Source organism: Somniosus microcephalus, chromosome 14 (genome assembly GCF_052327205.1).
Source record: "Somniosus microcephalus isolate GS21.2 chromosome 14, FLI_Smic_1.0, whole genome shotgun sequence".
Classification (NCBI taxonomy): Eukaryota; Metazoa; Chordata; class Chondrichthyes; order Squaliformes; family Somniosidae; genus Somniosus; species Somniosus microcephalus.
Genome location: NC_141000.1, coordinates 45,518,108 through 45,531,411, shown reverse-complemented (window position 1 = coordinate 45,531,411; position 13,304 = coordinate 45,518,108). Strand labels below are relative to the sequence as shown.

General features: G+C 53.9%; 1 protein-coding gene across 2 annotated transcripts in view; it reads left to right on the top strand.

Annotated features, from left to right (window-relative positions):
- Positions 1–13,304, top strand: part of LOC147107474 (myelin-associated glycoprotein-like) — a 247,690-nt gene that overhangs the window by 105,826 nt on the left and 128,560 nt on the right. The window lies entirely within an intron of this gene.

Sequence of the window (13,304 nt, the reverse complement as noted above, 5' to 3'; positions counted from 1 at the left end):
CCAATATCTCCCAGTTCACGGTACATTGCTACATCCGCCAGGTGACGAATGCCCTCTTTAGAAGGAGACGTCAGTACATCTCCTTCCCCATGACCCCGGACAAGCAACAAGAGCGTGCAATGGGATTTGCAAGAATAGCGGGCTTCCCCATGGTCCAGGGCGCCTTTGACTGCACGCATGTGGCTTTGCGGACACCGCTACAGAATGCCGAGGATTACCACAACCGGAAGGGATACCATTTGCTCAACGTCCAGTTGGTGTGTGACCACAGGCAGCTCATACTAGCTGTCAATGCCCGCTTTCCAGGCAGCAGCCACGATGCCTTCATCCTGCGCCAGACTTCTGTGGCAGACATTTTTGAAGCCCCGGCTCACCCAGGAGGCTGGCTTGTCGGGGACAAGGGCTATCCTTTGTGCACCTGGCTGATGACCCCGCTCCGTGCGCCCAGCACCCCTGCTGAAGAACGATACAATGACAGCCATCAAGCAACCAGGAACATCATTAAGCACACAATCAGCGTGCTCAAGCAACGGTTCCGCTGTCTGGACCATTCCGGGGGAGCCCTTCAGTACTCGCTTGAGCGAGTCTCCCATTTCGTTGTAGTGTGCTGCATGCTGCATAACCTGGCTATCCTCAGGACTCAGCCATTGCCAGCAGACGTTGGAGCACCACCAGAGGAGGAGGAGGAGGAGGAGCACCAAGACGGGAGGGAGGCACAAAGTGCAAGGGCCCGCCGTCGGCGGATTATTGCAAGTCGGTTCTAGGCCCCCTCTCAGGGAATGGTTTGTGACATTGAAAGAACATGAATGGAGCCGCTCTGCAAACCCTCAGCCAGTCAAGGCAACAAATAGTTCAAAGTGCAAACATGGACAATCTGAATAAAGACAATTTTTTATTTTACAAACTCTGTGCCCTTCCCGCATGACAAACAAATACAGAGAAACCCCCCAAAAAACAGTCAGACACATAATTGGCTCTCACAACCTGGAGAAAATGAAAAAAACAGTTAAACAAAAATGACCATGATCCTCGGCCTTCATATAAAAAACAAACACAACATTGTCGGCCTTCATATAAAAAACAAACACAACATTGTCGGCCTTCATATAAAAAACAAACACAACATTCTCGGCCTTCATATAAAAAACAAACACAACATTCTCGGCCTTCATATAAAAAACAAACACAACATTCTCGGCCTTCATTTCAAAAACAAACACAACATCCTCGGCCTTCATATATAAAAAAACATTTTGCCACACCTTCTACTTTTTCGCCTGCGAAGGTGATCCGCCTTGCTTGCGTGATTTGCCCCTTCCCGCCCTGCAGCTCCTCTTCAATGGGACCCCAGTGGCTGTAGCAAGGCTGGGGGAAGGCTGCTGAGGGTCAGATGGTGAGTCGGCAGATGCCCTTGGGGGACGGCCTGGACCAGCTCTGGGCCTGGAGGGCCCGGCTGCTGACTGCTCCAACTCTGCTTCAGCAGCAGCAGTCTGTCCTACGGGTGGTGGCAGCTGCAGTGGAGGAGTGACAGTGTTGGCCAACCTGACAGAGCACAGGCATTCCCTGGTCGGCCGATATACTGGCACTCGCACGGGCCAGCACTGCAGCATGCGCAGCAATCTGCTGAAGCACAGACTGCTGGGCTGCTGCGGCACGGCGAGGGCCCCGGCGATTCCTGGCCGATCCAGCGAGGGTGGCAGCAGTTAGTGCCCGTGTGGCCCTGATCTGTGTCTGCATCAGACCAGCCAGTGATTGCATGGCACGACTAAGCACTTGGCTGGAAGCTGCCTGTGCTGCTCCGAAGTCCTGCAGACTCCTGGCCTGTGCTGCCCCAAAGTCCTGCAGACTCCTGGCCTGTGCTGCCCCGAAGTCCTGCAGACTCCTGGCCTGTGCTGCCCCGAAGTCCTGCAGACTCCTGGCCTGTGCTGCCCCGAATTCCTGAACACTCCTTGCCAGTGACTCTATGGAGTCAGGCATCCTTGCCACTGCAGCCATGAGCTCAATGTGCCTGCGCTCAGCCTGGGCGCCCATTTCACCAAGGAGCCACACCTCCTCTGCGCTCACTGTAGCAGGACTGGAGGCCGCACTCACCCTCCGGGGAGAAGGCCGCCGAGCTTCCCCACCCCTCCTGCGTTGCTGTAGCCCGCTGGGCCCCGGAGCTTCACCGTCATCAGACCCTTCCCCCCTGCTCCCCTCCAGGGAAGACATGTCCCCATCATGGCCATGGGTTGCCTCGGCTGAGGGTGGCACTGATAGGCCGGCTTCCTCTTCCTCCTCCTCGAATTCCGAATCAGTCGCAGTGCCAGCTTGAGGGCCCGCCTCCTCACCTGGCGATTCATCATCTGAAAGCAGGGAGGCACAGGAGTTGCTTTAGAGTGAGGACAGGGTGGCAGCGAGGGAGGCATGAATGCTGCAATGCACTGCATTGGTTCAAGAGTGGCAAAGGATGCTGGTGTGAGGCACAAGTGGAAAGAGAGTGCTGTCCAGAACGGGGTCAGCATCTCCAGTGGCGACAGGGCCAATCAGCCGGTCTCCCATTGTCCGCTCCACTCGCTGCTCCAGGTCGCTCAGGTCTTTAAGGTCATGACGGCCTCCCCCGGTCCATCGCTGCTGCCTCCGATTGTGGGCCAGCTTGCCCTGCAAGAGAAAGGACGGCCTCTGAGTACACTGTCAAGCCCTGATCTTGCCTGCACTGTCTCCCATGGTCGAATAGCCCTGACAGTGTCAAGTCCTCATCTTGCCTGCACTGTCTCCCATGGTTGAATAGCCCTGACAGTGTCAAGCCCTCATCTTGCCTGCACTGTCTCCCATGGTTGAATAGCCCTGACAGTGTCAAGCCCTCATCTTGCCTGCACTGTCTCCCATGGTCGAATAGCCCTGACAGTGTCAAGCCCCCATCTTGCCTGCACTGTCTCCCATGATCGAATAGCCCTGACAGTGTGTAAAGTGATGAATGTGCATGTGATTTTCATGAGAGTCCCATAGCTGTTGGATGAGGGCTGGGCATTGGGGCTTTCAGGACCCTTTGGCCATAAAGTGAGGTGCCCATGCAGGGATGAAGAGGATACTGGAAAGGGTACTCACCCTGACAACCCGAGTGGGGTCGTTTAACTTCTTTCTGCATTGCGTGGGTGTCCTGGGGACCAAGCTGTTGGAGGTCACTCTGTTCGCCACCTCCCTCCAGGCTTTTCTGTACTCGCTGGGCAGCGACCTCCTGCCACTGTCAGGGAAGAGGACAAGGCGCCTGCGCTCCACTGCGCCAACCAGTACCTTCAGGTCACCCCCGCTGAAGCGCTGCGCTCACTCCCTGGCCTTCTCCATAGTCGTGGGCGTAGCGTTCTTGAAGCAGCTCTGTTTAGGCCTAGATTCAGGGCTGCAGTGTGCAGGGCGTGGGTGCAATCCAAATCGACCCTCCCCCTTTAAGAGCTGACCGGCGTCAGCGTGTCTGCCTTCAATCAATAATTCGCCGCACCTGCGCTGCGCCCGCCCTCGGTGGTAGCGCCTCGGCTCGCCGGCTTAGCGCCTTATGATAGTCGTGCACCGCCTGCTTTAGCGCAGCAGCAACCTTTTGGGTGATGCAACTCAATTTCGGCGAAGGTGGCGCTAAGTTGCGCCGGCTGCTAAATTTAGCGAACGCCCAGCTGTAGCGCCCCAAACGTGGCGATACTGAATTTCTAGGCCAGTGTATTTTTCTGAATAGGTTATATGGCTTATTCCTTCACAGGAGCGCTGCACTGTTGGAGGGGCAGTACTGAGGATATGCTGCACTGTCGGCGGGGCAGTACTGATGGAGCACTGTACTGTCGGAGGGGCAGTACTGCTGGAGCGCGGTAATGTCGTTGGGGCAGTACTGAGGGAGTGCTGCACTGTCAGAGACGTAGTTCTGAGGGAGTGCTGCACTGTCAGAGGGGCAGTACTGATGGTGCGCGGTACTGTCGGACGGGTAGTACTGAGGGAGCGCTGGACTGTTGGAGGGGCAGTACTGAGGGAGTGCTGCACTGTTGTACGGGCAGTACTGAGGGAGTGCTGCACTGTTCTACAGGCAGTACTGAGGGAGTGCTGCACTGTTGGCACGGCAGTACTGAGGGAGCACTGCACTGTTAGGGGGCAGTACTGAGTGAGTGCTGCACTGTTGTATGGGCATTACTGAGGGAGTGCTGCGCTTTCGTAGGGACAGTACTGAGCGAGTGCTGCACTCTCGACGGTGCCATCTTTCAGGTGAGACATTAAACCAAGGGCCTGTCTGCGCTCTCAGGTGGCCATTAATGATCCCATGACACTATTTCGAAGAAGAGCACGGGAATTCCCTCTGGTGTCCTGGGCCCAATATTTATCCCTCAACCAACATTACTAAATAAAAGCGGATGATCTGGTGATTTGCCACATTGCTGTTTATGGGAGCTTGCTGCGCATGAATTGGCTGCCACATTTCCTACTTTACAACAGTGCCGACATCCTGAGGTGGTGAAAGGTGCTGCAGAAATGCAATGTTTCTTTTTTCTAATCTCGGTCATTTGGTCACTTTGTTTGAACGGGCTGTGTGATGTCAACGGGATGAATGTAAAACCGTTTCCAAAATATTACCCTCGCCAACTGTGTCAGGAGCAGACCTTCCCTTTTTTGAGGCCCTATGGTCAAGATTGACCAGAACACGAGATGATCATATGGAGATCCTTAGGCTTTATAAATAGAGGCATCGAGGGGAATTTTAACCCCCAAAAACTCATGGGTTGGGGTCAGGTGGGAGGTTGAAGTTTTAAAAATCTGAATCTCGACACCAACTCGCCTCCAACCCGCTCACTTCCAGTTTTAGCAGAGGAAGGCAGCCGACCCGCTCCCAGGAGGTGGGCTGGCACTTTAAATGCTGTGGGCCTCATGGTGATCCACCATTTCAAACTTAACTCCAGCTGGTCAGGTTTCCCAGGCATCGGAGGTAAGTGCCTTTCCACTTACCAACCACCCCGCCGGAAACCATCCGACCACCACCGCAAATGATCCGACCCCCCCGCAACCCCTCCAATGATCCAACACCCTAACCCCCTCCAACGAACCAACCCCTTCCAACGATCCAACCACCTCCAACGATCCAACCCCCTCCCACGATCCAACCCCCTCCAATGAACCAAACCCCTCCCATGATCCAACCCCCTCCAATGAACCAACCCCCTCCAACGATCCAACCCCCTCCAATGAACCAAACCCCACCCACGATCCAACCCCCTCCAATGAACCAACCCCCTCCAACGATCCAACCCCCTCCAACGATCCAACCCCCTCCAATGAACCAAGCCCCTCCCACGATCCAACCCCCTCCAATGAACCAACCCGCTCCAACGATCCAACCCCCTAAAACGATCCAACCCCCTCCAACGTACCAACCCCCTCCAATGATCCAACCCCCTCCAACGAACCAACCCCCTCCAACGATCCAACCCCCTCCAACGATCCAACCCCCTCCAATGAACCAACCCCCTCCAATGAACCAAACCCCTCCCACGATCCAACCCCCTCCAACGATCCAACCCCCTCCAATGATCCAACCCCCTCCAACGATCCAACCCCCTCCAACGATCCAACCCCCTCCAACGTACCAACCCCCTCCAATGATCCAACCCCCTCCAAGGATTCCAACCCCCTCCAATGATCCAACCCCCTCCAATGAACCAATCCCCTTCAATGATCCAACCCCCTCCAAGGATTCCAACCCCCTCCCATGATCCAACCCCCTCCCACGATCCAACCCCCAACCCCTCCAACGATCCAACCCTCTCCAACGATCCAACCCCCTCCAACGATCCAACCCCCTCGAACGATCCAACCCCCTCCAACGATCCAACACCCTCCAACGATCCAACCCTCTCCAATGAACCAAACCCCTCCCACGATCCAACCCCCTTGAACGATCCAACCCCCTCCAACAATCCAACCCACTCCAATGATCCAAACCCCTCCAACGATCCAACCCCCTCCAATGAACCAAACCCCACCCACGATCCAACCCCCTCCAATGAACCAAACCCCTCCCACGATCCAACCCCCTCCAACGATCCAACCCGCTCCAACGAACCAACCCCCTCCCACGATCCAACCCCCTCCAACGTACCAACCCGCTCCAATGATCCAACCCCCTCCAACGAACCAACCCCCTCCAACGATCCAACCCCCTCCAATGATCAAACCCCCTCCAATGAACCAACCCCCTCCAATGATCCAACTCCCTCCAATGAACCAAACCCCTCCTACGATCCAACCCCCTCCAACGAACCAACTCCCTCCCACAATCCAACCCCCTCCAACGTACCAACCCCCTCCAATGATCCAACCCCCTCCAACGAACCAACCCCCTCCAACGATCCAACCCCCTCCAATGATCCAACTCCCTCCAATGAACCAACCCCCTCCCACGATCCAACCCCCTCCAACGTACCAACCCCCTCCAATGATCCAACCCCCTCCAACGATCCAACCCCCTCCAACGATCCAACTCCCTCCAATGATCCAACCCCCTCCAACGAACCAACCCCCAACCCCTCCAACGATCCAACCCCCTCCAACGATCCAACCCCCTCCAACGATCCAACCCCCTCCAACGATCCAACCCCCTCCAACGATCCAACCCTCTCCAATGAACCAAACCCCTCCCACGATCCAACCCCCTTGAACAATCCAACCCCCTCCAACAATCCAACCCACTCCAATGATCCAAACCCCCTCGAACGATCCAACCCCCTCCAACGATCCAACCCCCTCCCACGATCCAGCCCCCTCCAACGATCCAACCCCCTCCAATGATCCAACCCCCTCCAACGATCCAACCCCCTCCAACGATCCAACCCCCTCCCACGATCCAACCCCCAACCCCACCAACGATCCAAACCCCTCCAATGATTCCAACCCCCTCCAACAATCCAACCCCCTCCAACGATCCAACCCCCTCCAACAATCCAAACCCCTCCAATGATCCAACCCCCTCCCATGATCCAACCCCCTTCAACGATCCAAACCCCTCCAACGAGCCAACCCCCTCCCACGATCCAGCCCCCTCCAATGATCCAACCCTCTCCAATGAACCAAACCCCTCCCACGATCCAACCCCCTCCCATGATCCAATCCCCTTCAACTATCCAAACCCCACCAACGATCCAACCCCCTCCCACGATCCAACCCCCAACCCGTCCAACGATCCAACCCCCTCCAATGATTCCAACCCCCTCCAACAATCCAACCCCCTCCAACGATCCAACCCCCTCCAACAATCCAACCCCCTCCAACGATCCAACCCCCTCCAACGATCCAACCCCCTCCAACGATCCAACCCCCTCCCACGATCCAAACCCCAACCCGTCCAACGATCCAACCCCCTCCAACGATTCCAACCCCCTCCAACAATCCAACCCCCTCCAACGATTCCAACCCCCTCCAACAATCCAACACCCTCCAACAATCCAACCCCCTCCAACGATCCAACCCCCTCCAACAATCCAACCCCCTCCAATGAACCAACCCTCTTCAATGAAACAACCCCCTCCAATGAACCAAACCCCTCCCACGATCCAAACCCCTCCAATGAACCAACCCCCTCCAACGATCCAACCCCCTCCAATGATCCAACCCCCTCCAACGATCCAACCCCCTCCAATGATCCAAACCCCTCTAACGATCCAACCCCCTCCAATGAACCAAACCCCTCCCACGATCCAAACCCCTCCAATGAACCAACCCCCTCCAACGATCCAACCCCCTCCAATGAACCAAAGCCCTCCCATGATCCAACCCCCTCCAATGAACCAACCCCCTCCAATGATCCAACCCCCTCCAATGAACCAAGCCCCTCCCACGATCCAACCCCCTCCAACGAATCAACCCCCTCCAACGATCCAACCCCCTCCAACGATCCAACCCCCTCCAACGATCCAACCCCCTCCAACGATCCAACCCCCTCCAACGATCCAACCCCCTCCAACGATCCAACCCCCTCCAACGATCCAACCCCCTCCAATGATCCAACCCCCTCCAAAGATTCCAACCCCCTCCAACAATCCAACCCCCTCCAACGATCCAACCCCCTCCAATGAACCAAACCCCTCCCACGATCCAACCCCCTCCAATGAACCAACCCCCGCCAACGATCCAACCCCCTCCAACAATCCAACCCCCTCCAACGATTCCAACCCCCTCCAACAATCCAACCCCCTCCAACGATCCAACCCCCTCCAACGATTCCAACCCCCTCCAACAATCCAACCCCCTCCAACGATTCCAACCCCCTCCAACAATCCAACCCCCTCCAACGATCCAACCCCCTCCCACGATCCAACCCCTTCCAACGACCCAAACCCCTCCAACGATCCAACCCCCTCCAACGATTCCAACCCCCTCCAACAATCCAACCCCCTCCAATGAACCAACCCCCTCCAATGATCCAACCCCCTCCAATGAACCAACCCTCTCCAACGATCCAACCCCCTCCAATGAACCAAACCCCTCCCACGATCCAACACCCTCCAATGAACCAACCCCCTCCAACGATCCAACCCCCTCCAAAGAACCAACCCCCTCCAATGATCCAACCCCCTCCAACGATCCAACTCCCTCCAACGATCCAACGCCCTCCAACGAACCAACCCCCTCCCATGATCCAACCAGCAACCCTCCAACAATCCAACCCCCAACCCCCTCCAATGATCCAACCCCCTCCAAAGATTCCAACCCCCTCCAGCAATCCAACCCCCTCCAATGATCCAACCCCCTCCAACGATCCAACCCCCTCCCACGATCCAACCCCCTCCCACGATCCAACCCCCAACCCCTCCAACTGTGAGGGTGCCAGTCAGTTCCTTCTGTAGCCTCTAGATGGCACCTTCACTTGTTTATTTTCCTTGGTTAATTGTTTCTAGCCCTTTGTTAATTGTTCCTAGCCTCCTGTGTTAATTCTTAATGGCCTGTTAGCTGTTCATGGGTTTCACCTGGTTTTCTTGGTATATAAGTTCTGTGGTTGCTTTCCTCTGTGCTCAGTCCTAATCGGGGACTAGCCTTCGCTCTGTGGCTGCTGGCTTTGACTAGCTGGCTGCCATGGTTCTCGAGCTCTGTATTTAGGATGTATCTAAGTCTGTGTTCTTGTTGTTCTTAGTCTTGATAAGGTGCTGGGCTGGACTAGCGTGTTGCCATGTTGGAGCTTGTCCTGAGCTTTGTATTGATAAGCTGATTACCCCTGTGGTAGCTTGTCTCGAGTCTCGTCTCGGCAAGCCGGTTGCCCTTGTGGTAGCTTGTCTCAAGCTCAGTATGGACAAGTGGCTTGCCTCATGGAAGCTGTCCTGAGTTCCTATCTTGACTAGCCGTTTTGTAACTTGTCTCTAGTTCTTATGTATGTTGCTGTGTTCCTTGTGTGAATCTAGTTATGTGTGAATCTAGTAAAGTTCAAACAAAGTACTGTATATTTGCCTCTCGCCTCGTTTCTGCACTTGGGTCCAGAACCTACATTACCCGGAGAGCACGGCCCCGTGGCTCCCCAACCCCGTCACATCCAACGATCCAACCCCCTCCAACGATCCAACCCCCTCCAATGATCCAACCCCCTCCAACGATCCAACCCCCTCCAACGACCCAACCCCCTCCAATGATCCAACCCCCTCCCACGATCCAACCCCCAACCCCTCCAATGATCCAACCCCCTCCAATGAACCAAACCCCTCCCATGATCCAACCCCCTCCAATGATCCAACCCCCTCCAACGAACCAACCCCCTCCAATGAACCAACCCCTCCAATGATCCAACCCCCTCCAATGAACCAAACCCCTCCCATGATCCAACCCCCTCCAAAGATTCCAACCCCCTCCAACAATCCAACCCCCTCCAACAATCCAACCCCCTCCAATGATCCAACACCCTCCAACGATCCAACCCCCTCCAACGATCCAACCCCCTCCAACGATCCAACCCCCTCCCACGATCCAACCCCCTCCAATGATCCAACCCCCTCCAATGATCCAACCCCCTCCAATGATCCAACCCCCTCCAATGATCCAACCCCCTCCACCGATCCAACCCCCTCCAACGATCCAACCCCCTCCAAAGATCCAACCCCCTGCAACGATCCAACCCCCTGCAATGATCTAACCCCCTCCCACAATCCAACCCCTCCAACGATCCAACCCCCTCCAACGATCCAACCCCCTCCCACGATCCAACCCCCTCCCACGTTCCAACCCCCTCCCACGATCCAACCCCCTCCCACGATCCAACCCCCTCCAACGATCCAACCCCCTCCCACGATCCAACCCCCTCCCACGTTCCAACCCCCTCCCACGATCCAACCCCCTCCCACGATCCAACCCCCTCCCACGATCCAACCCCCTCCCACGATCCAACCCCCTCCCACGATCCAACCCCCTCCCACGATCCAACCCCCTCCCACGATCCAACCCCCTCCCACGATCCAACCCCCTCCAATGATCCAACCCCCTCCAAAGATCCAACCCCCTCCAATGATCCAACCCCCTCCAATGATCCAACCCCCTCCAACAATCCAACCCCCTCCCACGATCCAATCCCCTCCAATTATCCAACCCCCAACCTCTTCCAATGATCCAACTTTTCCACTTACCTGCTGGATCCAGTGTTCCTGCCTCGATAACTCCCGCAATCGGACAACCCCATACCCCAACCCTCCTGAACTCCCTCTGACCTCCCCTCCGAGGCCTCCAGTCCCCAACACCACCCGCTTCCCTCCTGTCTCCTGTTCCTCAGTCCCCACCCCCCCACAATCTCCTCTCCAGCCCCCTTCAATCCCCGGCCTTCCTACCCCCCTTCCTGATCGCTGGCCCCCTCCAATCCTGGCCTTCCGACACACCCCCCTTCTGTTTTGCCGGGTTTCCCAACAGCAATCCAGACCCACCGCTCCCTACCCGCCTCCAAATTAAAATTCTGGCCATAGAGTATAAAAGCAAAGAAGATATGCTAAACATTTATGAAACATTGGTTAGGCCTCAGATGGCGTATTGTATTCAATTCTGGACACCACACTTTAGGAAGGAGATTTACTCAAATGGTACCAGGGGTGAGGGACTTCAGTTATGTGAAGAGACTGGAGAAGCTGGGGTTGTTCTCCTTAAAGCAGAGACGGTTAAGGAGCGATTTAATAGAGGTGTTCAAAATCATGAGGGGTTTTGATAGAGTAGATAGGGAGAAACTGTTTCCACTGGCGGAAGGGTCGGTAACCAAAGAACACAGGTTTAAGATAATTGGCAAAAGAACCAGCGGGAGAGATGAGTAGAATTATTTTCATGCAGCAAGTTGTTGTGATCTGGAATGTGCTGTCTGAAAGGGCGGTGGAAGCAGATTCAATAATAACTTTCAGAAAAGAATTGGATAAATACTTGAAAAGGAAAAAAATTGCAGGATTATGAGGACAGTGCAGGGGAGTGGGACTAATTGGATCGCTCTTTCAAAGAGCCGGCACAGGCACAATGGGCCAAATGGCCTCCTTCTGTGCTGTATGATACTAAGTCAACAGTGGAGATAATTGTGGAGATGGAGGTCGATAAAGAAAGAACTTGCATTTATATAGCTCCTCTCACATCTTCAGAACGTCCCAAAGCACTTTACAGCCCATGAATTACCTTAAAACCGTAGACACAGTTGTTTGCAATGTAGAGAAATATAGCAACCGGTTTACGCACAGCAAGATCCAGATGGACGAGAATGGAACAGAATATCATGCGAGGAGTAAAATGGGCGGTCGACTTCCCTGCCGATAAATGTTAAAGTTACCCCCCATTTGTGTGGGGTTGTCCTAGGAGAAAACGATTGACTGGGTCGTAATTCCCTACACGACTGAATACTCTGTGAACACTCAGTATCTAGGTTTACAAACGATATAAGATAGTCACTAATAAATCCAATAGGGAATTCAGGAGGAACTTCTTTACCCAGAGAGTTGTGAGAATGTGGCACTCGCTACCACAAGGAATAGTTGATGCGAATAGTATAGATGCATTTAAGGGGAAGCTAGATAAGCTAGATAAGGGAGAAAGGAACAGAAGGATATGTTGATGTGGTTCGATGAAGTAGGGTGGGAGGATGCTGGTGTGGAGCATAAACACCGGCATGGACCTGTTGGGCCGAATGGCCTGTTTCTGTGCTGTAGACTAAATATAATTCTATGCAAAATCAGATACCAGAAGATGAAATTTGTTTTGTTTTATCTGTCTTGAGGTGTGGACACACCCAACTTGCCCTGGGAAGTTGTTAGTGGGACTTTTAAGAACATAAGGAAATAGGAGCTGGAGTAGGCCATTCGGCCTTTCGAGCCTGCTCCGCCATTCACTAAGATCATGGCTGATCTTCTACCTCAACTCCACCTTCCCACACTATCTCAATATAAACCTTGATCTCTATCTTGAATATACTCAATGACTGAGCCCCCACAGCTCTCTGGGGTAGAAAATTCCAAAGATTCACCACCCTCTGAGTGAAGAAATTCCTCCTTATCTCAGTCTTAAATGGCCGACCCCTTATTCTGAGACTGTGACCCCTGAATCTAGACTCCCCAGCCAGGGGAAACATCCTCCCTGCATCTACCCTGTCAAGCCCTGTAAGAATTTTAAATTGTTGTCATAATTGAGCCACCTGTCCATATGTCAACCAAAACCCGTGGGACTGGAGTCTTGTGGTGATCCAGACCAGGCAGGAATGGCCAGTCCTCTTCACTGAAGGACATTACTGACCCAGTTACAGGAGTTTTAGGACAATCTGGCAGATTTCATGGTCATTTCATCTGGTGCCTTTCTACAAATGACTAGATTTATTGAATTCACCTTGCCGTAGTGGGATTTGAACTCGTGACCATGGGGTTCCCAGCCCAGTATCAGGACCACTACGTTATCGCACAGGGAACTAAGTGTCACTAAGAGTCATCGTCTAAGATGTTTGCGGATTATACGAAACTTGGCAAAGCAGCAGATAGTGATGAGGATAGTTGTAGGCTTCAGGGTGACAGACAGGATGGTGAAATGGGCAGAAGCATGGCAGATGGAGTTCAATGTGGAGAAGTGTGAAGTGATGCACTTTGGGAGGACTAATATGGAAAGACAGTATACTACAACTGGCACGATTTTGAAAAATGTAGACGAGCAGAGACATTGATGTCCAGAGACAGAAATCCTTAAAGGTGGTACAGCAAGTTGATCAGGTGGTTAAACAGCAAATGTGTTACTTGGGTTTATAAATAGAGGAATAGAATATAAAAGCAGAGATCATGCTAGAACTTTATAAATCACTGGTTAGGCCTCAGCTGGAGTATTGT